This window comes from Diceros bicornis, chromosome 17, assembly GCF_020826845.1.
Source record: "Diceros bicornis minor isolate mBicDic1 chromosome 17, mDicBic1.mat.cur, whole genome shotgun sequence".
Taxonomy (NCBI): domain Eukaryota; kingdom Metazoa; phylum Chordata; class Mammalia; order Perissodactyla; family Rhinocerotidae; genus Diceros; species Diceros bicornis.
Genome location: NC_080756.1, coordinates 58216975 through 58240200, shown reverse-complemented (window position 1 = coordinate 58240200; position 23226 = coordinate 58216975). Strand labels below are relative to the sequence as shown.

General features: G+C 51.6%; 1 protein-coding gene across 5 annotated transcripts in view; it reads left to right on the top strand.

Annotated features, from left to right (window-relative positions):
- TSPAN9 (tetraspanin 9) overlaps nucleotides 1-23226 on the top strand; it is a 198412-nt gene that overhangs the window by 90451 nt on the left and 84735 nt on the right. The window contains exon 3 of one of the 5 annotated variants that reach the window (XM_058559044.1): nucleotides 3133-3175. The exons of the other annotated variants lie outside the window; for them this stretch is intronic. The gene's annotated coding sequence lies outside the window, so the exon portion shown is untranslated. The remainder of the gene's footprint in view (nucleotides 1-3132; nucleotides 3176-23226) is intronic. 5 annotated transcript variants of the gene reach the window in all.

Below are 23226 nucleotides of genomic sequence, written 5' to 3'. Positions count from 1 at the left end.
AGATGCACAAGAACCACCTCCTGCTCCCCGCCAACCCCCGATCTCAGCATCAAGATTCACAGAGCAGTGTGCAGAGCGAGAGTATTAATACAGGGGGTCTTCCTGGGGTGGGGAAAGAAGAGGCTTCACAGAGAAAACTGAGAGTGGCCTAGAGGGGAGTGCATTCCCGCAGGGAACAATATGTGTGAAGGCTCCGGGAAGCTTGCCCTTCCTGCGTGTGCAAGCAGCTGGCACATAGCCGGCATCTCATCGCTATTAGCTGAGTTCCGCGTATCCAGTGGATTGTAATGTCCACATGAGATGCCTGCTCCCTCCTGTTAGCCTCCCATGGTATTAGAGGATGCTCAGTGTCTGTTGATTGATTAAAGTATTTTGTCTCTTGGTCCAATCAGAATCGAAAAGTTAGTTAAAAGAATACTAAATGTTGAATAGCTTTACCACTACCAAGACTTCTCTCCTTTTCATTTGGTGACTTGGACTCCATTCCAGGACCTAGTAACAGGGGAGAAGGTATCAGGTCAGTGTTAGAGAAAATCCCAAGGAAAACTTTCACCAGGTCTCCCATCTTTACATCATACTCCCTGTCCCAGTCCCCTTCCCCAACTTGGCCAAGAATTGTGCATCTTTTAGGCCCTACCAAGTCCTGTCCAGCCTTCCCTGAATTACCCACCAGAGCTTTGCTTCTGACACGCCATAAAAGCTGGAGCCATTGAAGTGTTTGCACAGGGGAGCGAAATGAGCTGGACTAAGTGTTAGGAAGATGCCTGGAGGTCTCTGGAAGAGAGCCCTGGAGAGGAGGGTGCGACGAGGCTGGAGGCCGAGGAGGAGTCAGTGAGTGAGGGACGTGGGAGGTGGCCGGGGTGTTGGAGACCCCCAGGGGATGCACCACATTCTTGCCAGCATTGAGTAGCTTTGCTTCTGTATATATATATATATTTTTTTTCTTTACTAACCTGATAGGTAAATAATGATAGCCTAGCTATTTTAATTCATATTTCCATGACTTCTAGTGTTCCCCAATTTTTAACACCTGAGAAACAGAGTAGTGAAGTTCCTCATCACAGCAGTTATTCACACAGAGCCACGTCACTGGTTGGAGATGTGGTCGGTGAGAAGGACAGGAGGGCTGGGTGCCGCCAGGAGCGTGGGGTCTGTGAGCTCTGCCTTGGGAAGGGGTCTTGCCTGCTGATTGGTCTCCTCATGGGCCAAAAGCCAGTCTCACGTTTTGCTTTACTTCTTTCAGCAGGTGGCATAGTGCCGTGGGACACTGGACGGTGGCATTGTCATTTAGTGCTATTGGTCAGGGCGTGCAGTTCAGCCTCTCCCCACTGTAGACTTCTTTCCCTCCTTCTTTCTTATCTTTTTTCCAACCTTTACCCCCTTCTTCCTGGACTCTTTTCCTCACTTCTTCCTGAAGAACACAGCATAATCTTTGTTGTATGCGTGTTTTCTCCACTTGCATTTCTGTCTTCAGTGTGGCTGGTGACCCCTAGAGATCAAGAGGTATCTGACCCCGAGTGCTTACCCGATGGCTGACACTTAGGCTCTCAGTAAAGATCAGCTCTCTTCCCTTCCCTGAGAGTTTAGTTGCAGTTTTCACAAAAAGTCAGGGAAATAGGTGGTGTAGCAACAAGGATACTTCAAAAGCAGCGCGTCCAGGCCGAGGGGACAGGTAGGGCTCTGGCCGCTCACACCTGCTCTCGGCTGCCCTGGTGTGAGGTGGGTTAAGCCCATGGAAAGGGGCAGGCGAGCTTTCTGGGCTGATCTGTGTCTCCATTGCCGGGCCTGATGCACAGAGGTGGAGACACCCCGTGGCTCCCGCCACCCGTCCCCCTTTGTTCCCGTCATATGCAGGGATCTGGTTGCTTGTCCTCTGATGTGGTTTCTGCAGGGAGGGTGGAGGAATGGGAGTTATTCGGTAGCTTTTTATGAAGAGGAATGTGTGATTTGAACAGTGCTGGGCCAGGATGCCCCGAATTCCTCAGTTGACGTTGGCATTATACAGGAACTATCAGGGGCTGGAAATAGGCTGTGGGGCCCAGGGGGAGGGCCGATTGTTTGTGGCAACCCCACAGTCACCATCCTGCCTCATCCTGGAACCAGGGATGCCACAGACAGGAAGGCACCTCCCAAAGTCATCTAGGAAGGAAGGGACGGTGCTGCTTCCATGCTGAGCGCATCACACCCCGACACTCAGCCCAGCTCGGGCTCCAGGTGGGGTGGGGTCCAGCCGGCCCAGGGTGGTAGCTAGCACCTGCTTAGGTCACCTGCTCCTGTCTTTAACAGCTCACTGCTGTGGGCTGCCCTTGCATTTTAAGCCCGTTCCTCTTGTTCTGCCCTAAATGAGACAGGACACAAGGCCATCGTCCTGCCTGCGCAGAGCCTTTAAACACATGGGGGCTCGATGTTTTCCTTCTGTTTTGGAGAACCAGTGGGAAGTGGTGTCTACTTTAGACACACGAGGCAGACAGCTGAGTAGAATCTGTAACGAATAAAATATTGGCTCAATTCAGAACTGGTTTTCTCTAGTTTAATGGGCTAGGAAGGTATAGTTCTGTGCTGAGCTAACTTCATGCATTTTTTTAAACCAACTTTGATTTATTTCAGCAATCAAGAATACATGAATAAGGAGTCTATATTACATATTGTCCATTTGAGGTATTGCTTCTCTGTGAGGTGGGCGCTAGTCTCCCCATTTTGCAGGCAAGCACCTTGAGTCCACATTCCCAGCCAGAGTTCTGCCCTGCAGATGATGTTGCTGGATCAATGACTCAAGGACAAATTTTCACAATGACAAGATTTGCTCTCTCTCTTCTCCCGGTACATGTAACTTTCTGGCATCCTTTGAGCACATTTCCATCTTGGAGTGTGAATCCAAGTGTATTTCCTACAGCTGGGTAAACCTTCCTGACCAGGTATGGCCCCGTGCAGCCAGTAATTAGCTCTGAATTTCATGCCTAGAAAGTACATACTCTCATGGGCAGTCACCCTTGTTCTGAGACTCTTGTGGGCTGTACATGTCACCATTAAAGCACGTGTGCGTGTGTGTGTTTGCTACACTTGAAAAAATGTTTCATGAAATTACTGTGTGAGATACATTCTGGTGTTTTCTGTTTTGTTTTAATTTTTTAGAATACTCTTCCTGACCCACTAAACTGATTTCATAAGCTACTAGGTGAGTAATGACCTGCAGTTTGAAAAGCACTAATCTGGGAGTTGCTACAGATTAAAGCAAATGGAAACAATTAGCAGATTAATTCATTTGGGTCACGGTCACACATCTATTATAGCTCAGATTTTTTATTTCTTTTTTTTAAATTTTATTTATTTATTTATTTTTCCCCCCAAAGCCCCAGTAGATAGTTGTATGTCATAGCTGCACATCCTTCTAGTTGCTGTATGTGGGACGCGGCCTCAGCATGGCCGGAGAGGCGGTGCTTTGGTGCGCGCCTGGGATCCGAACCTGGGCCGCCAGCAGCGGAGCGCGCACACTTAACCACTGAGCCACGGGGCCGGCCCAGATTTTTTATTTCTTGAGATTGGAGTTTTCCTTCTTTATTAACACTGATGCCTCCAAAGTCAATGCTTTTCAACCAGAAGGCTTGGATTTCATGCGTCTTTTAACCAAGACCCTATCAGTCAGAACTTTATCATCATCTTTTTAAATAAATTTGATCTTAACTCAAGACACAGATTTTTACTTAACAGGAGATTATTTTTTTTTTTTTTTTTTTTTTTTTGTGAGGAGATCAGCCCTGAGCTAACATCCGCCAATCCTCCTCTTTTTTTGCTGAGGAAGACGGCCCTGGGCTAACATCGGTGCCTATCTTCCTCCACTTTATATGGGACGCCGCCACAGCATGGCTTACCAAGCAGTACTTCGGTGCGCGCCCGGGATCCGAACCAGCGAACCCCGGGCCGCCGCAGCGGAGCGCGCGCACTTAACCGCTTGCGCCACCGGGCCGGCCCCAACAGGAGATTATTTTTTATAATAAAATTATAAACAGGGCCCTGATTTATGAATTTGCTAATTTACTCAACAACTTTCATTGAGTATTTTCAAGGTTAAGTGAATTAGCAAATTGAATAAATTAGCAAATTCATTAATTGGAGCTGGGGATTCAGAAATGCCACCTTCCTGCCCTCAAGGAGCTCACCTCGAAAAGGGAGTAAAAGACTTGCAAAGGAAATGCAGTATGAGAAGTGCGGCAGCAGAGGCACTTGCAAAGGCTGAATGAGAAAGACTGACCTAGGAAAGTCAGGAGGGCAGGAACCAGACGAGGAGGAGAAGAGGTTTGGGTTGGGTCTTGCAGGAGGCACAGGAGTTCAAGTGGAAGGGCCTGCCAGCTGTGGCGAAGGAACTGGTATGCTCTTCAAAGAAATTTGGAATAGACCAACAAAGTTTTTAAGTTGGGGCAACGTAAGATCAATTTATTTTAGAAAGGTGATTGTGAGGGCAAATGGAAAAGGTGTTGAGGAAGTGGAGAGGGGGCTGGGGAAGGAGAAACCAGGCAGGAGGTTTCTGCAATAGTCTTTGATAGGTTTGGTAAGGGGGAGAGAGGTCGAGGAGCTCTGCCAAGGGAACAGCATGAAGGAGAGGAGGGGGGCTTGCTTGAATCTGCGGGGTAAAGAGGGAAACTAACAGAAAGAGTTTGAGGGATCTCTCTAGGTTTCTAGTTTAAGTCACTAAGTTGGTGGTGATGCTATTAACAGTGGAAAAAATACTGCACAAGGAACAGGTAGGGATAGGGCAGGAAAGATGACGAATTTAGATTCAGACCTCTTGGACATCCGGTTGGAGATGTTCCGATGCTTAGCAGCCTCGGGCAGGTGTTCTGGAGTAAGACAGAGCAGGTTCTGTTCCTGGCTTGGGCCATGTGCTCCTGGGCTGTGGTCCAGGATGAGTTACCTAAGCTTTCTCATTTGTCAAATGGGGAACACAATGTTTATCTTGCAGGATTGTTATGAGGATTTGGGAAAATAGATATTAAAATCCTAGCACAAGGTAAGTACTCAGTAAAAGTTTTGTAGCATTACTATTAGTAATCTGGCTGAGAGGAAGGACCTGGGGCCTACATCTCAGTTTTGCCACAAAATTACTGGTGTCCTTGGGCAAGTTACTTCACTGCTCTGGGCTCAGTTTCCTCATTTGGATATGGAAGGCATTGAATTTGATAATCTAACATCCATTCTAGTGCGAATATTCTGTGATCTGCTGAAAGTTGAGAGAATAATTCACCAATACACTGGATGATAGAATCGGGACTTTAAATCACAAATGTGCTGTAATAATGGAACAAAACTAACAGGATGACAGGCAATGGGCAAATGTTTACAGTTGCCCCTTTTACTGAAGTCCTATACTTAGATTTAGAAAACTGCAGGAATATTGAAGGGGAGCTCTGGCGTAAAATGGTGAGAGACCCAGGCAGGCCCTGGCGCTGCTCAGGGCTGTGCATATGCGAACCTGGTCTGATGCACAGTGTGAGGGAGCTTTAGTGTCAGGCTGCCTTGATGGAAATAAAGTGTCCAGATCAAGGGCCATCCCAGCCTCTTGCTCTTTGCAGTTTTCAGATTCCACGGAGTAGAGAGTTGAGTTCATTCATTGAAGACTCTGTCACCAAATGTTTCTGTGCATCTACTGTGTGCCAGGTGCTGAGGCAGGTACAGGAGGTACTGCACTGTTCAGATGTTGGAGTCCAGGGAGGGCATTGGCAGGTCAGGAAAGGCAGGGAGGAGGGCAGGGCTGCAAAGGATCTGTAGGTTGCTGCTGAGTAACAGTGGAAAGAAGTTGGGGATGTTTTGCTTGGGAAGAGAAGGCTTGGGGCACATGATACTGTCTTCTTACGTGTGGAAGGCTGGCACCTGGGAGAGGAATTAAGCCTCTACTTGACTGCTCCAGAGGGAAGCACTAATTCTATTAGCCAGCATAATGATGAGGATGATAATTAGAGGAAATACTATCTACTATTTATGAAGTGTGTGTGTGCCAGGCACTGTGCATAGATCATCAACTCTGCATTGTCAGGCATTTATTGTAGAGCAGTTAAGTAACTTGTCAAGGGGCAGAGCTGGGATTTGATACTGATATGACTGATTTCATGGCCCGTGTTTCCCCAACACCTCCCCCCACCCCGCCCCGTCTCTCAGGTAGAAAGTAGAGGCAGGCAGGTGGGGGCTCAGATTAAGGAACAGCTTTATGGTAGTTAGAGCTGTGAAATAGTGACAAGGCTGCCTGGCGAGCTCCCTGGCCCGGGTAGTGTTCAAGCAGAGTGTAGATAGCTGCCCGTGCAGGATCTTCCTCGGCAGATTTCTGCAGAGGGGAGGAGATTGGACATAAGCGAGTAACTCTTACTGGGCTCGTTGGATCCTAGGGCAGCCCTGGATCTTAGGACAGCCCTGGAGGGAGGGAGGCTTTATGTCCATTTTGCAGATGGGGAAACTGCAGCTCACAGGCGTTAAGTGGCTTGCCCAAAGTTGCCCAGTCCCTAAGAGACAGAATTAGGGCTCAAACCTGAGTCTTGTGACCCCATTCCATGTGCCCTTCCTACTGTCCCACCCTGCCGGCCAGCCCGTTACAGCAGCCAGACCTTCTATGATTCGCAGTAGTCTTTTGCTCGGCTTCCTTTCGCCCGCTCCTCCCTGCTCCTTTGCTGTGTGTGACAGACTGCCTGCGGTGTCCTGGGGGCGCCTGAGCTCAAAACGGGAGCCACCCTCAGTGTCCAAGCTGATTGAGAGGCGGGAACACGGGCAGTGTGCTTGGGTGCCTGTGTGTGTCAGAGGTCTGTGTGTCTTGGAGGGTCATGAGGGGGCTTTGAAGTCTTTCGGGGGGGCTGTGTGTGATGTCGGATAGGCGGAAATTTCTGGCAACTTGGGGCTGGTGGAGAAGGCTGCAGCATCCTGAGGGACAAGGGTCTCTCCCCCTGCCCCTGCACCCCCTCCCTGGGGTGCTGCCATCCCTTTCTGAAAGGTGGGCTGGAGGGAGTGGATGAGGGAGGTTAATTACTCAGTTAATTCCCCCAGATCAGATAGGCTTTCTGCCTGGGAGATGCTCTGCTGATGGAATGAGGAAACTGTGAATTTGCCCGTTTGGGTTACCGACAGGGGTTGGGGGTGGGGAAGCTGTGGCGCACTCCACCAGGCTCCCTGGGCTGTGGCCCTCTCAGCTGATTGCCTTGTTCTGGCCTGATGGGAGTGAGCTCTGCTCTCTTCCTCTTGTCTCTCTCTCCCTGTGCTTTTCTTCCTCTCCTTTCCCTTTTTTTGTTCACACTAGATACCGCCAGAAGAGTTGGCTGGGCTAGATTTTCAGACTTAGTTCCTTCATTCATCAAGGCTTACTGAGTCACAGGCACATGACTAGGGGGTGGTAGATGCCGAGGGGACGCAGCGGGAGGCCGACTTGTGCTGTGCTCTCTTGCAGCTGACAGTCCATTTGCAAACGTAAGACTTGCCCACTCAGGCTGCCCAGGCTGAGTCAGTGAGGCCACGTGATCGGGGTGGCGAGGGGAGGGCGAGAGGGAAGGTGTGTGTTGGGGCCATGAGGAGGGGGAATCTGTAACTGGGCCATCAGTCTGAGGAGCCTCCATGCCAAGGGAGGGGATGCTAATTGAAGCCTAGAATTGGGGCAGGCTGATGGGGAGCTGAGCCAGGCCGTGCAGCACCCCCTAGGCTGGAACAGCCAGACGGGGGCGGAGCACAAAACAGAATGGTGAATACAGGGTCAGGGCAGATGATGGAGAATGGGTTGAAAGGCGTCTGGCGGGCTGACGCAGGGAACACTGGGTGGGTATCTGCTTCATCGGCGTTGCTGGGGTGAGGGCATTTCTGAGAGTGAACAGTCAAAGGCGGAAGTCTGTATGGTTGATGATACATGTGAGGGGGAGAGAAAAGCAGCCCTGAGTGACCTAATCCTCTCATTTGGTTCCTCCTTCCCTCACTCCCCCTCTTCATCAGGCACATCTGTGAGTATGGGCTTGGGCTGACAGAGTGATTTTGGCAGATATGTCCCTGCTCGAGAGGGGAGATTTTGGCCTGGATTGTCTCCCCAGCTGGTGTGACTTCAGATTACTGACAGAAGCGTCTCAGGGTCATTTTGGTGATTATGTGCAGATGTATGTTCAGGAGGTGAACCAGAGGGAGCAGTGGGGGGTCTTACACCCCCAGAGCCTCTAGTTCTGGAAGATTTGCTAGAGGTGGTAGGACTTGAATTGCTGCTTGGGTAGTGAAAGGCAGCCAGTTAGATCCAGTCAGCACCCCTCTCAGCAGGGGCTCCCAAATTTTAGCACTTTTGAGAATCCCTTGGAGAGTTTATTAACGAGGAGGTTATCATGGTCCTGCCTCCAGCAATTAGTAGGCCCAGGAATTTGCATTTGGTACCAAATACCCAAGGATTCGGAAGTAGGGGGCCTGGGAACTACACTGAGAGAAATGCTGTTTTGGAAGGAAGTCAGCATTTGGAAAGAGCCCTGGACTAGGGTCTGAAGTCCTGGTTCTGGCCCAATGGGGGACTGGCCTTGGTGCAGGTCACTTCACTTTCCATACAGTGAGGTCTGCTGCAATGACTGTCGAGGACTTTGGTGAGGGTCACTTATGTGAAATCTCTTTGAACAGTATGCATTGTTCTGTAAATGCAGGCTGTTGCCATTGCTGTTACAGGTATACTAGAAATGTTCAGAAAAGTCTGTCTGGATTGATTGAAGCCAGGGAAGGGGGAAGGGAGGAGAGAAGCAGACCAAATGCTCTCTGAAGACCCATAGCTTCCAGGATCTTCCTCCAACAAGAAAATTCAAGGAATTTACCCCCTGCCCCCAATCTAGGCAGTGAATCTATTTCTTTAAGGTGTGGGTGGCTGGTTCAGTCTTGAGACAGATGGGTAGCAAGGAGAGAGGTCCCAGAGCTCCCTGATTACAGCACCTTCTGGATCTCCTTTCCTCTTTTCTTGGTGCTGATGTTGCTTAAACTGAGCAAGTAGAGCCATACGATGCTGCTGGGAGCCCCAGTCATGTGTGACCTGTCCTGCCCTGGATGGGTTTGCTGATGTCCTACAGCATGAGCCTGGGGGTGGGAATGGCTTACACCCAGAGTTTACCCTTCTCAAGCCAGCTCCTGGTTGCTGGATGTCCTATGGAGGAGGACGGGTTGGGGCAGGGCCTCCACATTGTGTGGCTTCAGGGGACATGCTTCCCAGAGAACACAGTGTAACTGTCCCCTTGGAGTTGGGTAGTGGCAGCCCTCCCTGGAAGGGCTGCAGCTTGGGGCATCCCTATTCTGTTACTAAACTCTCTTGGTTCCTTGGTTCTGTGTTCTTTGTTCTGTTTTGGTGCCCAATGAGGTCAGCAGAAGTGTACGTAGTAATGCTCACACTGATAAGTAATCAAGACTGGGTTTTTCATCATCTGCGGTTTTAGAAGACATGTAGAAACAATCATTTAATCAACAAGATTGTTGAGCGTGGCTCTGTGCCTGGCACTGTGCAAAGTCACTGAGGGGAGACTGGGGTGGGAGAGAGGAGTGGTGAGGGACTCAGTGGATAAGGCATTCTATAGTAGAGGGTTACCGCCTTTCTTCAGTCTGCATTTTTGTTGTCTGTCTTACATCGTCAGGTCCTTGAAGATGGGTACTGTGCTAGCTCTAGCTTTGCTGGAATTTCTGGGGGTTGGCAGGGTGGGGCTGGGAGTCGTTTTGATGTGGAAACTCGGGGGTCACATTCAGAAGTGGAATCTGGGCATGTCCAGTGCAGCTCTTGACTCACTTTCCCCATGGCTGCTGGGTTCACGGGAGTGGACTGGGAGTGTCTGGTGTCTCCAGGGAAGGGCTGGAGTTTCAGAGGATGACCAGCTCTCCCTTTCGGGGCTCCCCAGGTCAACTTAGTCAGTTAGCTTCTCCCACCTCCAACCTGGGCCGCCAGCCCGCTGTGGCTACGTGCTACAGCTGGGCCCGCAGAGCTTAAAATAGCAGTATGAGCTGGCCGCTTTGCATGTGGGGAGCCCGCTGGAGGCGTGATGGGGCAGCTGCCTGGAGTTGGGGCTCCACTGGCTCTAACCACTGAGGTGGAGAGCATTCTTTGGGGGTTTCTTCTAGGCTCAGTGCTGGGGGACAGGGAGTGGTGTGGTTGGGGGCTCAGGTGTGGCTGGTGCAGAGGGGAAGCAAGAGCTTGTCTGTCCTAAGACCTTTTAAGGGAATGTCTCAAATCTGACCTCAGACCCTCCCACTGCAGAGTTCAGAGGCCTTCAGACTTGGCATCCTGTTTGGCCCTAGTCCTGGCCCTTGGTACTGCCCAGCGTTAGCCATGTAGGGTCTCGTTCCAGCCTAAATGAAGAGAGAAAATGAGGTGCAGAGGTGAGGTGGTGGGTGCAGCTGTGCCAGGTCACGGGTGGCAGGGCCAGGGTGAGAACATAGTCCTCCTGAGTCCCAGCTGGGTGGGCACGAACTGCTGGGCTCCCTCACTCCCCAGCTGCCTCCTCTTGGGAAGCCAAGATGGCGCCTAGAGGATTTGGCAGAGACCTCCCCCAGGCATTCATCCAGTCAACAAGTATTTGCTGAGGACCTACCACATGTAAAGCTCTGTTCTGGGCTGTAGAGATACAGCAATGAATGAAACAGACCCAAATTCCTGCCCTCAGGAAGCTTCTGATGGGGAGAGAGAGATCATAAACAGTCAGTCAGTAGAAAAGTAAATTATGTCGTATGTTGGGCATAAGTGCTGTGGAAAATTTGAACAGGGTAAGAGAGACTGAATGTGCTGGGGGAGGTACAGTTCTAAGTGGGGTGGTCAGGGAAGGTCTCATTGCAAAGGTGGCATTTGAGTGAAGGTGTAAAGGAGATGAGAAGTTGGCAATGCAGAGATCTAGGGGAAGAATGTTCCATTAGAGGGAACAGCCAGCGTAAAGTCTCTTCTGTAAGAAATAGCAAGAAGGTAGTATGGCCGGAGTGGAGAGAATGAGTGGGTTGGGGGTGTGTGTGTGTAAATTGTGAACATACTTATGAGAACTGTTTGTTACTCTTAGAGAGATGGGAAGCCATTAGAGGGTTTTGAGCAGAGCAGAAACGTAGTCTGACTTACATTATGGGGTCACTGTAGTGTAGGAGCTAATTTCCCTTGTCTTTCTCTGGTTATTAGGCCACCTGTGGGGGACCCCAGGAGAGCCGACAGAGGGCTGCCATTCCTTCCCGATGACTTGTCCAGCCTCCAGTCCTATTCCTACACCCTAACCATGAGACTTTTTCTCCTGGGGAGGAGGGGCGGGATGGTGCTGTATTTCTTCTTGCTTCTGAAGGGAAGGGAGCTGGGTTGTTTCAGTGGTTTGCTGGAGCCTACTTGTACTGGCTCTCAAGAGGCTATTAGTAAATAATGAGAAAATTTGCCAGCTGGTTGTTAAGCCATTGGTAGCTTGAAATTGGCCATGGTGGGAGTATTTACACCATGAAAATTGGCAAGCACTACAGATCATGGCTTTTCCCCCTGGAAAGCTGGTTGTTAAACATTTACCAGCCCGCCACTGCTGTGTTATCTCCACTGTGCCTGGGCTGTGGTTTCAGAGGGCAGGGCCTCTGCTTGCTTTCATTTGGCAAAGCACCGGTGTTCATGCTATATGAAGTCAGTAAGAGCATGAGGTGTGTGGGTTGATGGAGTGATGCAGGCTGGTACTGAGAGATGTGGTGTGTTCCCCAGGAGTGACAGGGCTTGTCTCATGGTGCTGTGACGTGGGGCTTCTCTTGTTCCTGCCTGGGTAATCCTGATGCATGAGCGCTCTCTCACCTCACTTTCCTTTCTTTGCCTCCCTCTGTGCATATAGGATGGCTGTGTGCATGCCTCAGTAGGGGTCAGCTTTGTACACACGAGCAGGGGCCAGCACTTGGCATAAGGAAAGATCTCTGGTTTGGACATCAGGAGACTTAGGTTCCAGGCCCAGCTCTGCCACTAACTGGCTTAGACAAGCCCTCTCTTCTCCTTGGTCCGTAGTTTCCTCATCTATACACTGGGATGACTTCCCTGCTTACGTGTCATGCAGGAGTGTGGTGAGGGTCACGTGTGCTTGTAAGCATGAAACAAGCTGAGTCCCAACAAACACACCTTTGCTCATGGTGTTCAGGCATCTGGGAGCCCTCTCCTCTGCCCTCCTTCAGTCAGGATGACAGCCCAGCTCGCATCCCCCCTTCTCCAGGAAGCCTTCCCAGATAGGCCAGCCTCCCTGGGCAAGTCCTCTGCACACTCAGTTTGTACCGCCCAGTCTGGCACGTGCTCATGTGCTTCTGTCCCCTGCTGCCTTTTCATTTTGTTGCTCTCCTCCCCAGATGGACCGTTAGCTCCTAAGGGCTAATGCTCCTCAGTAACATCTACAGTGGTGAGCCCAGGATGGGCACGTAGTGGGTGCTCAGGAAGTCTGCAGTGGCTAGTAGTCAGTGTCAGTATCCTTTGTCTTTATGTCAAGCTCAGTAGAAATGTGATGGATGGCGGCAGTGTATCTGTGGATGGAAGGTTCTGATGTGTAGTACTGTCCGTTTGATAAAGCAGTTTCCCAGACAATGTCTCGTCTGTCCCTCACAATCATACCTAACCCCATTTTACAGATGAGAAAGTGGAAGTGTACTCATTCATTCATTTGTTCATTCAAAAAACGTGTACTATGCTTAGAGAGCTGTAAGTCTCTGGTCCAGGTCACACGGAGAGTAAGTGTGAGAGGTGAGACTGGGGCTCCAGTTCTTCATTCTGCCTAATTCCCTGCAGTATGTGTCTGCCTTGTGCAATCTCCTTAGGAGGCACACAGGGCAGCAGGGTAGAGCGTGCATTTGTGGAAGGATGCGGGATACGCCATGGTGCTGGTAGGGCTCAGGCCTGCAGGGTGGAGGGAGAGAGGGGCAGCGCCAGTGCTCAGTGCCTGTCCCTGCTGTGTCCCTCCGGCCGAGGCTGCGGGCTGGCATTTCCTCTGGCAGCAGTGTGGGGGAGGGGAAGAGCAGGTGTGCCCTGGCGCCCGGCCCGACTGGGATATGGAAGCGCCTCTTGGGGCCGGAGCTTGGGGGATGAGTGACATGCAGTTACACAGACATTGGGCCTCACGGAGCCCAGCCACATTCTCTGAGCTCCAGGCTGGACATCTGAGCTCCCCGGTGGCTCAGGAGATGGCTGAATCTGGTGGGTGACCCCAGAGAGGGCCTTCAGAGGGGAGAACAAATGGTGGTGATCTAGCAAGGTGAGCTCCTACCAGATAGATGAGGGCAGTGTTGGGGGTGTCCAATATATAGGCTGAGGTGAGTGCATAAGGTGATGGTGGGGGGAGGCTTGGGGGCTGTGTGCATAGCTTGAGGGATTCGGTTAATTTCTCTCCCGATTTCTTAAGTGTCCACCATGTATCAAGCTAGGCTGGTTGCTGCAAGAGGAACATGGGTGAGTTCTTCCCCTCAGGAGCTTCCTGTAGTCCTGTAGGAAGACATTTATACAAACAACTATGACACAAGGCAGAGTGAAATCAGTGCCCCATAGGGAAGTTAAGAGCAGGAAGAGGGCCTCTTAGTTTGGGGGAATCCTTAGGATCAGGGGATCCTTCATGGAGGATGTGGCATTTGAGACAAGCCTTGAACCATCCACTAAAGACAGAGACAGGTGGTGGAGCCCTTGTGGCTGGAGGGCAGTGCACGAGCCAGAGTGTGGAGGCGGGGAAGTGGGGACATGTCTGGAGAGCAGTGAGGAGCTCTAATTGTTGGGAGCATAGAGCATAGGTCAGGGTCTTGTGGGAAATAAGGCCAACAAAGTATGATGTAGAAGGTCTTGAACGCCAAGCTTGAGTATTTGTGTTAAATCTCTAGGGAGTCAGGGAACATTTTGAGCTGGCGAGAGGGACAGCGTGGCACCTCCAGAGCTCTGTCTCAGGACATTAATGGTGGCAGCATGTGGTACGGTGAACTGGGAGGAGGACTGGAGGCAGGGACCTCAGTAAGGAGCCTGTTGCAGGTGGGAAGCAGAGCTGGGCTGGCAGTCTTGAGGAGGGGAGGCTGTGACAGGATGCGTGCGTGTGCCCCTGCTTTCAGGGTTGTGTGTGTGCATGCCGTCTGCGTTCTGGGCGTGTGTTGAGCAAGTCTGGGTCAGTGAAACGTGGTTGGGTACATATCACGTATGACTGGGTTACATGAGGAATGAATCTCGGCCAGAGCAACCTAAGAGAGACTTTGTAAAGGACTTTCCAGGACTGTACGAGTTTTGGTAGCCTGAGTAGAAGACTAAAGGGTGTGGTTTGTGACCATCTTCTCCTTGAGTACTTTGAGATGAGGAAGATGCCTCCAGGTTTGAGACGAACCAGATGCTTCTCTGAGGCCCCTCAGCTGGAGGCCCCTTGAATGACTTAGCTGCATGGAAGTGGGTCAGCCTGAGGTGGGCGGAGGGAAGAGAGGCTGAATGGGATGATGGCCAGTTGCTGCTGCCTCACTTTATAGAGTGGCCAGTGAAGGTTCAGAGACCACAAGTGACTTCACACCTATGAGACTTGGGAATCTTTAGACAGCCAAGTTCTACCCAGTAGGGATGCCCAGTACCTGTTCCCCCACCCCCTCACCTCTCATTCTCTTTAGCTAAGGTGGAAGATGTGCAGGCTCCCTTACCCTGACGGCTTCAGAGCAGGTGGAATCTGGGGCACTCTTCCTTCCCCATCTTCTTTGGAGCATCCCCAAGTGCCGTGCACGTGCTGCTCTTCCCTGCGGTGGATCCAGGCTCAGTGGAGGGAGAGAGGGAAGAGCCGAGGCAGCAGCTCCTGAATCAGCTAAAGGGTCCCAGCTGCACGGGCCGGCTTTCCAGGCAGGCTGGAGGGTGGCTCAGAGAACGCTGTCCCAGCTGGCAAGTCAGTGCCCTCCATGGAGTGGTTTAGGAATATTGGATTTGCTGGGTCAGTAAATTTCCACTGGTGCATGGCAATAAACCTCAGGCTTCATCACACTTCCCTGTGCCGGAGGTCTGGCCTTATCTCGCCCTCCTGAAGCCACCTGCCCTCTTTCATAAGCACTAATGACAAATTCTTTCTTTCTCCTCTGTCTCCCAGGAGTGAATGGCTCAGTGTGTGCATGCCTGTGGGTGCGGGTACGTCTGTCTGTCCAGCACAATGCCTCGCACACTAGGCCTTTTTGGGGGATCTGACAGTGATGCTGATTGGGCTTGGGATGAAAGGTGGAGCTGGTTTGGGACTGTCCTGGAAAAAAGGGCCTGAGAGCCCAGGGTGGGCAAATCCCAGAGTGGGCCACGAACCTGTGCTTCTGGGGCTCAGCCTCTGCTGCTCCCTCCCAGCCTGCACACCTGCTCAAAGAGGAGACTGTTGTTCTAAGGGAGTGGCAGTTCTTGCTCTTTGCATAACGCCTCCCCTGTTCTAAGCCAAGGCTTATTTTTCCAGCAAGCGGCTGTCACCTTTCTCAAGACCCCCACAAAGGCCTTACTGCTTCACTCATGCATTCGTGGTGATTTACCAGCTCCTATGTGCTGGGCACTGTGCCAAGGGCTGGAATACAGAGCTGGTAGACACGGCCCTTGCCCTCAAGGAGCTCACAGTCTGGGGGCGGGGAGGTGAGTGAACACCCTTAGCACCGTGGTGGCTCAGGGTGCATTGGTGCTCCAAGGAGAGGCCCCAGCCTGCCTCCCCAGACTTCACAGAAGAGGCGAGAGCAACACTGCTGCCTCCTGGACTGTGAAAGTTAGCCAGTCAGAGTGTGTGGGGAAAGGGCGCTCCAGGCAGAGGGAGCAGCACATGCAAAGGCCAGGAGGCAAGACGACCTTGGTGTGGGTTCATGTTGGTGGGAACGTAGGCCAAGTAAGGTGTCGAGGATGGAGCTGATGAGAGGATAGGGGTGGGGAGGCACTTGTGCAGATTTTTAACTGGCATCCAGGGTCATCTCTGCTCCAGCCCCACCTCCCTTTCAAGTTCGCTTTCTGTGAACTTTCATGTCGGCTAGGCATGTGGACATGTCCTCCCCAGATGTCCTGGGCATTTTTCCACCCTCTGGCTTTGCCTAGCCATCCCCTAGCAGGACGCTTTTCCTCCTGCCCTCTGCCTGTCTAGTCCTGCCCATGTTCCAAGAGCCAAGAAACCCCATTTCACAGGGTGGGAATTTCAGGGCTGGAAGGAGCCTTGGAGAACCAGCTAGTCCAAACTCCTTGTTTTATAGTTGAGGAACTAGAGGCCGGCCCCGTGGCTTAGCGGTTAAGTGTGTGCGCTCCGCTACTGGAGACCCAGGTTCAGATCCCGGGCGTGCACCAACGTACCGCTTCTCCAGCCATGCTGAGGCCGCGTCCCACATACAGCAACTAGAAGGATGTGCAACTATGACATACAACTATCTACTGGGGCTTTGGGGGAAAAAAAAAAGGAGGAGGATTGGCAATAGATGTTAGCTCAGAGCCTGTCTTCCTCAGCAAAAAGAAGAGGATTAGCATGCATGTTAGCTCAGGGCTGATCTCCCTCACAAATAAATAAATAAATAAATAAATAAATAAATAAATAAATAAAACTGTTATTAAAAAAAAATAGTTGAGGAACTAGACATCACACAGGGACTTGGTGTCCTGAGGGTAGCCGCAGGTGACCATGCAACTGGAAGGCCCGTGAAGCCCTTCCTAATGGTGCTGGCCTGCCCCTTGCTCACTCTCCTTTGAGCTCCTCTTCACTTGGTCATCAAGGATTTATTGGGCCCCTGCTGCTGGTCGGGCAAGGTACTGGGTACACAGTAGTGAGAAAACCAGGCCCAGTCTCTGCTGCCCTGGGGTTTCTGGTCTAGTAGGAGAATCAGACAGCAAACTGTCACTCAAGTCAACATGTACTTTCAAATTGTGCTGAGTGCCATGAGAGAAAGAGGCAAATGGTGCAATGAGAATATTGATGGGGAGCAGGGCAGCTAGAAAACCAGAAGAGACTTTTTTGAAGAATTCACAAGAGCTCAGGGATGAGTGGAACTAAGTTAGGCAGTGGGCTGGGAAGAGCATCCTAGGTAGAAGAAACAGCATGGGCAGAGGCCATGAGGAGAGCCTGGCGAGTTCACTGGGTGGAGCATAATGAGTGAGAGGAGAATGGCTGGAAATGGGGCTGGAGAGGTCGGCAGGGGCCTCCTCTGCCTGACTGTCAAGACTGTTTTAGGACTTTGGATTGTAATGGAAGAGTAGAATAGCAAACACACACACCCATGCGTGTGCAGCATCATCATCTCAGTAAAATGGGAAGCCACTGGAGGGATTAAAGTGGGAGAGCAGTGTGAATGAGAGGATAGTGTTGCCTCTCTGTGAAGTGGGCTTGGGTGGGGTGGGAGGAGCTCTGTCCAGGCTGCTGCAGGAGCTGGTGAGAGGTGATGGCGGGTGGGCAGGAGCTCTGTCCAGGCTGCTGCAGGAGCTGGTGAGAGGTGATGGCGGGTGGGCAGGAGCTCTGTCCAGGCTGCTGCAGGAGCTGGTGAGAGGTGATGGCGGGTGGGCAGGAGCTCTGTCCAGGCTGCTGCAGGAGCTGGTGAGAGGTGATGGCGGGTGGGCAGGAGCTCTGTCCAGGCTGCTGCAGGAGCTGGTGAGAGGTGATGGCGGGTGGGCAGGAGCTCTGTCCAGGCTGCTGCAGGAGCTGGTGAGAGGTGATGGCGGGTGGGCTAGGGCAGCGCCTGGGGAGGGAGCGAGAAGTAGATGGTGGCTCATTGGGTGGGACTTGTGTTTGATTGGAGGTGGGGACAAGTGACAACGCGGAGTCAAGAATGAATCCTGGGCTTCCGGCTTAAGCAATGGGATGGCTGTTTAGGTCGTTTATTGAGAAGGGAAGGGTAACACCAGGGCAGCAGGCTGGGGAGGGTCAGTCCCTCTCGGGCCTGTGAAATCAGAGCTGCCTGCGAGACAGCCAAGTGGGGGGGGGGGGTGCCAAGTAGGAGCCAGGTGTGCGTGCTTGGGGCTCAAAAGACAGGTCAGGCCTAGGTAAACTAGGTGTCATCAGCTTGTGGATGGCCCTGGAACGGATGGGATGGCCAAATGCAGGAGTGTGGGGCAGAGATGAAGATGGCCCAGAACTGAGGGCCTCCCTGAGGAAGGAGCTGAGGAGGAGGAGCTGCGAGCGCTTATGCTAGAATTTGAGCCGCAGAACATTTGTATGGATTATGTGTTTCTTGTATTTTTCTCTGTTCAATTACGTTATAATTAGATGGGGACCGGGACCATATTTACTATAATAATAATTACTGTTGATAATGATAATAGTGCCTCAGTTCACTGAACATTTTCTGTGTCAGACATTGTACATTACATTCATAACCTTTCACCTCTATCTTCTTACATGCTGCTTGGGCAGGTGTATATTATTATCTCCATTTTATGGTTGGGGAAACGGAGATTCAGAGCAGGTAAGGGGTTGTTCTAGGTTCCCCAGCAGTTGGGTAACTCACTCCAGATAGGATTTGGACACAGATCTGTCTAGTCCCAAAGTGTTTCCATTATCTGCCGGAGCTTTGCTCTCTGTGGTTGGCTCAAGTGGTGGGTATGGGCAGAGGTTATTGAAGGCATCTGAGCAGATGCCATCCTTTCTCACAGACCAGGCCCTGCTGACCCACAGTTCCTAGGGCAGGTGGTATGTGCTGGGAGGTGCTGGCTTTGTGATGATCCATCCACACCTCTCGCCTGGCTCCTCATGATCTAGAAGCCTCATTGTTAGTACTCCTGGCTCAATCAGGAGTGGTACGGCTAGTCTGTAGCTGTGACCCTGTTTCCTCGGAGCTAAGCAAACTGTCCACAGTATCACCAGTGCATGCTCTCTGACCACTGTACTCACCTGTCACTCGTGGAGTGTGGACACACAGCTGAGGGTCTCTTCACAGTCATGTCTTCTCAGTAGCTAGGGTGCCCTCTGACAAGAGCTGAGCACAGCCAGCTCTTGAGCTTTGAGACATGACCACAGCACTAGGAGTGTGCATGGTTCACCAGTGACTCAGCTGGAGGCAGACCTGCACAGTCCTTAGCGCTCGTCCAAAAGGCCTGGCCCCCCAGGATGGGGAGGGGTCCCAGAGCAGCTTGTCCTCTGTCTTGCTTCTGTCTCAGTCTTCTCTTTTTTCTACCTCCTATCTTTCCTGACTCTTCCTCCACAATGGCTCTCTGATCCATAAGTTTGTTTATCCGCCTGTCCATTTATCTTCCATTCTAAGCTGTGCCATGTGCTGGGGAGGTGGCTGAGAACAAAACAGGTGACCTCATGGCCTTTATGCTCTGTTATCTATAGCTGGGCATTTAAATTTCCTGAGCTTTCTCGTCAGATTCTGATGCCCTGAGATAGCCTGCTTTCCAGGAACAATTCCACAGATTTCTGGCTTGGGTCCCATCCTCTGGTTAATGAACTTGGGGCTCTCAGACTGTCCTTGGAGAGAACTCAGGGATTAGGCACGGTGGTCTTCCTTTTCCTTCTACGTAGCAACACTTTCTGAGTCCCTGCCCTGTGGTGGTCACTGTGACAGGCACAGGGTGTGTGTGTGTGTGCGCGCGTGCACGTATGTGATGAAACGATTAAGACACAGCCTTTGAGAAGATACTCCTTTGAGAAGCCCAGGGGCCAGAGCAGAGGCAGGTGGGTGAACTGTAACTGCAGTCTGAACAAAGCTGGGGGCCTGAGGAGGGAGGAGCAAGCTTGTCCACAGAGAAGGCAGTACCCCGGCCACCCCTGGTAGACTGTCCTGAGCAATTCATGTCTCAGTTCATCTGTGACCCCTCCTACTGCAGCCAAACCCTGTTCGTTTGTTTTCCTTACTGCGCTCAGAAACTAAACAAATAAAAAACAAACAAAACTACCTGTAGTAGTTCTTTTCTACTCTGACCCCTTCACCATCATTGTTAGGTCCTTCCGGAGTCCTGGCCAAGTGTGGTACCACATGCTGTTCTAGCTGTTTAATTTCCATAGCAAAGAGGAGACTCCCCAGCCTTTAGGCCCTCCTCACCATCCCCTGCCCAGTAAATCATCATGCAAATATCTCAGGATGTGGGCCCCCTGCTAGGGACCTCTCCAGCCTTCTTCTCTTTTGGCACCGTTGGCAAATGGTTTGCTTAGCCGTTGAAGCATTTTCTATATTGCCAAAGATGATCCCAGGTTTGGAATTTAAAAACTGGGGTGAGTTTCCCTTCTCCTGCAGTGGCAGGCTGTCTCACACGTTCCTTTGGATAGCAAGAGCTATTTAGTGTCTAACCTAAATTCTGGGTGAGGCTGCCTTGTTTGAGGCTCTAGGTACAGGATACGTCAGACGCTGCACACACTGTCAAACACAGAAATACCGGCGCGGGTCAGAAAGGGCCGGCAGTGTTGGCCCATCAGCTCTGATTGTGTGTGGGTGAGTGAGCCACCAAGGAGTGAGCTGTCTCACACCGCAGGCCTGAGAGATTCAGGGAGAGGCAGAGAGAGCCTGGTATTTACTCTGAAGGCCACATCTCCCCAGTTGCCAGTCAGCAGAGATGTTGCATGTTGATTTCACGTATTCACTTCTCTTCCTCCCCTCTGGGAGTTCTATACTTGCTTCACTTTTTTTTTTTTTTGTTTTAAAAAAAAGGGAAAGAAAAGGCAGCTCTGCCTTGTTCACATGCTCAGAGATCCTCAAGGGCAGTGTGTACCTTCTGGCTCTCCTGAGCATGGCAAGTGGTTGAGGATCAGGAGGGGGCAGGAGGGATGGTGTCTCTCACCTTTTCTCTCTGGTGGTTCCTTCTGCATCCAAAAGCTAAGAAATTGAGGCAACCACAGCAGCTGGTCTTCTTGCTTCTCCTCCACCCTGCTGCCAGGCCCAGCCTCCTAGGACCCCAATTTGGTTATGTGCCTCCACTGCTTCGTACGCTCAGACTGTCCATGTGTCATGCAAGGCCTCGCAGAGTAGCTCACTTTGACCCCCAGGTACCTTCTCCTGCTTCAGTCAGGCTGTCTCCTCACTGCCCCCTGAATGTACCATACTCATGCCTTTCTAGAATGCCCTCTCTCCTCCTCTCTCCCTGTCCACACCCACTCCAGAGAGCCCTTCCCCAAGGGACAGCTCTTTGCTGGTCCTGTTGTCTTATGTGCTCTGTCTCACTGCTTTGGGCTTCTCTAGGTATAGTCTTGAGTGGGAGTAGAAGGCTGGTCTCTTCAGCTAGATTGTGAGCTCCTTGAGGCCCACAGCCACTGCTCACTCATCTTTGTATATTCCAGGATCCTTGCCCAGTCTCCTGCCTGTGATGAATGCTCTATTACGAATGCATGGTTTGTTCTCTGTGGGAGGGAGGAGGACGGATGCTGTCTGGCTAATCTTGCCTTCCTATGGCCCCTCTCCCAGCTTTGTCCAAGCTGTCTCCTTTCATGGACTAGCTTCCTGTCTTGCAGACTGCATTCTCCCTGCACTCGCTTCCTTTGTACAACCCTCTGTAAGGTAATTCAGGGCCACCTCCTTGGGGACTCACTTTGCTGGTCATCAGTCCAGTGGCACCGCCCTGGCCACACCTCTCCCTTTTGCCCCTTACTCAGGGTCTTTTCTGTAATGACTTCTCATCAGGATGTGTGATTTCAGGTTCCCTGTTATGCTTTTAGATTCTGTCTGTTAGACTGGAAGACTCCGAAGGGCAGGAACTAGGTTTAGAGCCCAAGAGAGTAAAGAACATGGGCTTGGTAAGCACAGTTTGCTCATCTGTAAAATGGGGGTAACAACCATGCCTGTCTCGTAGGGTTGTCATGAGGATTCAGTGAGTTACTGTGAGTGAAGCTTGGTGCCTGGGAGATAATAAGAACTTATAAATCTGAGTTGCTCTTGTTATTTTGATGTTGACAAAGCTGGGTGCCCTGATGGGACCTCACTGAAGCTTTGTTAATGGACTGAAGAGTGGGACTTCAGTGCCCTTGGGACAAATATGACTGGGCGGGGTGGTGGTGGTTGGGGAGCAGAACTGTTACCTGGGACAGCCTCCTCTGCTTCTCTTACCTGCCTGTGGTCCTTCACCCCTGGCCCCCCAAGGGGGTCCCTCACTTGCTGAGGAAGTAGTCACTGGCACAAATCCATTTATGGTCAGAAATGAAGGTAGAATGATCCAGGGACAACAGGGAAGGCTATTCTCACTGAAAAAGATGTGATAGGGAGAAGAGAGATGAAAAAAATTAGAAGGTAGAGGGGCCAACCTGGGAGGGCCCTTGCTGACACCAAGTCCTCATTGAGACTAGTAGTAACAGCCCCTTACATTTGTTTAGTGCTCACAGTGCTCAGACTGTTCTCACATTCCCCAGCTCACTCTCTTCTCACAACACCTCTAGGGGGTAGGCTCTATTAATCCCCATTTTTGAGAGGAGGAAAGGGGAGCTCAGAAAGGCAAACTACCTTCTCCTTGATCACACAGCTAAAAACTGAGCTAAGAGTGAAAAACAGGTCTCCTGACCCCTAGTCCAGCTGGTAAACGAAGAATGTAATGTCTTGAGACAAAGAAGTAATGTCTTGAGAATGAAGTGGTCTCTGTGAGCCCTCAGGAGCCGGCGGAGACTGAAGAGGGTAAAAGGTGTTAGCCATCCAGTCAGAAGGCGTGGTGCTGTCAGCCAGACATCTGCTCCTCAGCTGTAGACGGCATCCACAGGACTGCTGTGTCCAACCAGGAGAGAGTAGGGTGCTGTGGCTGTGACACACCAGGTTTCAATTCTGGGCTGCCCGTCTGCCTGGGAAAGGGGCTCAGAACAGTAATACCTCACAGGTCCCCTTGAAGCAGCTGACCTGCCCTCAGAGTCTGAGCCCTTGCACCCCTAGGATGCAGGCCTGCCTCGGAGCCAGTGAGGGTGCAGACTCAGCAGCGCGGGGCTGCCGCAGCAGACCTGTGATAGGGTCTTGAAGTCCCTCTGGTCGGAATAAATGTCGCCTTCCCCCACGGCTATAGCCAGTTGTGGTAGCTCTGTTCCCACCCATCGCCTTGGTGATGATGTCCTTCTGTCTTCCTGACTAGATTGTGTGTGCCTGCAGGGCAGAGGGCAGCACACCATCTATCTGTTTCCTCAAGGCCTGGCCCTCAGCACACAGCAGGTGTGCAATAAGTGTCTGATGGGATCCAGGGAGGGCATTGCACACTCACACCCCAAGGGAGGGCACGAGTTCTTCTCTCCAGCCATCCCTGTCGAGCGCCCCCCGCAGGCCAGGCCCGGTGTGAGGTGCTGGGGATACACAGCCTAGGCCCTGCTCTCGGGGACTCTCAGCCCTCTCTTGCTGGTGGTGGAAAAGAGAGTTGGGCTCCTCGCCTCTCAAGTTTTCTGGTCTTTGTTTGCCGACTGT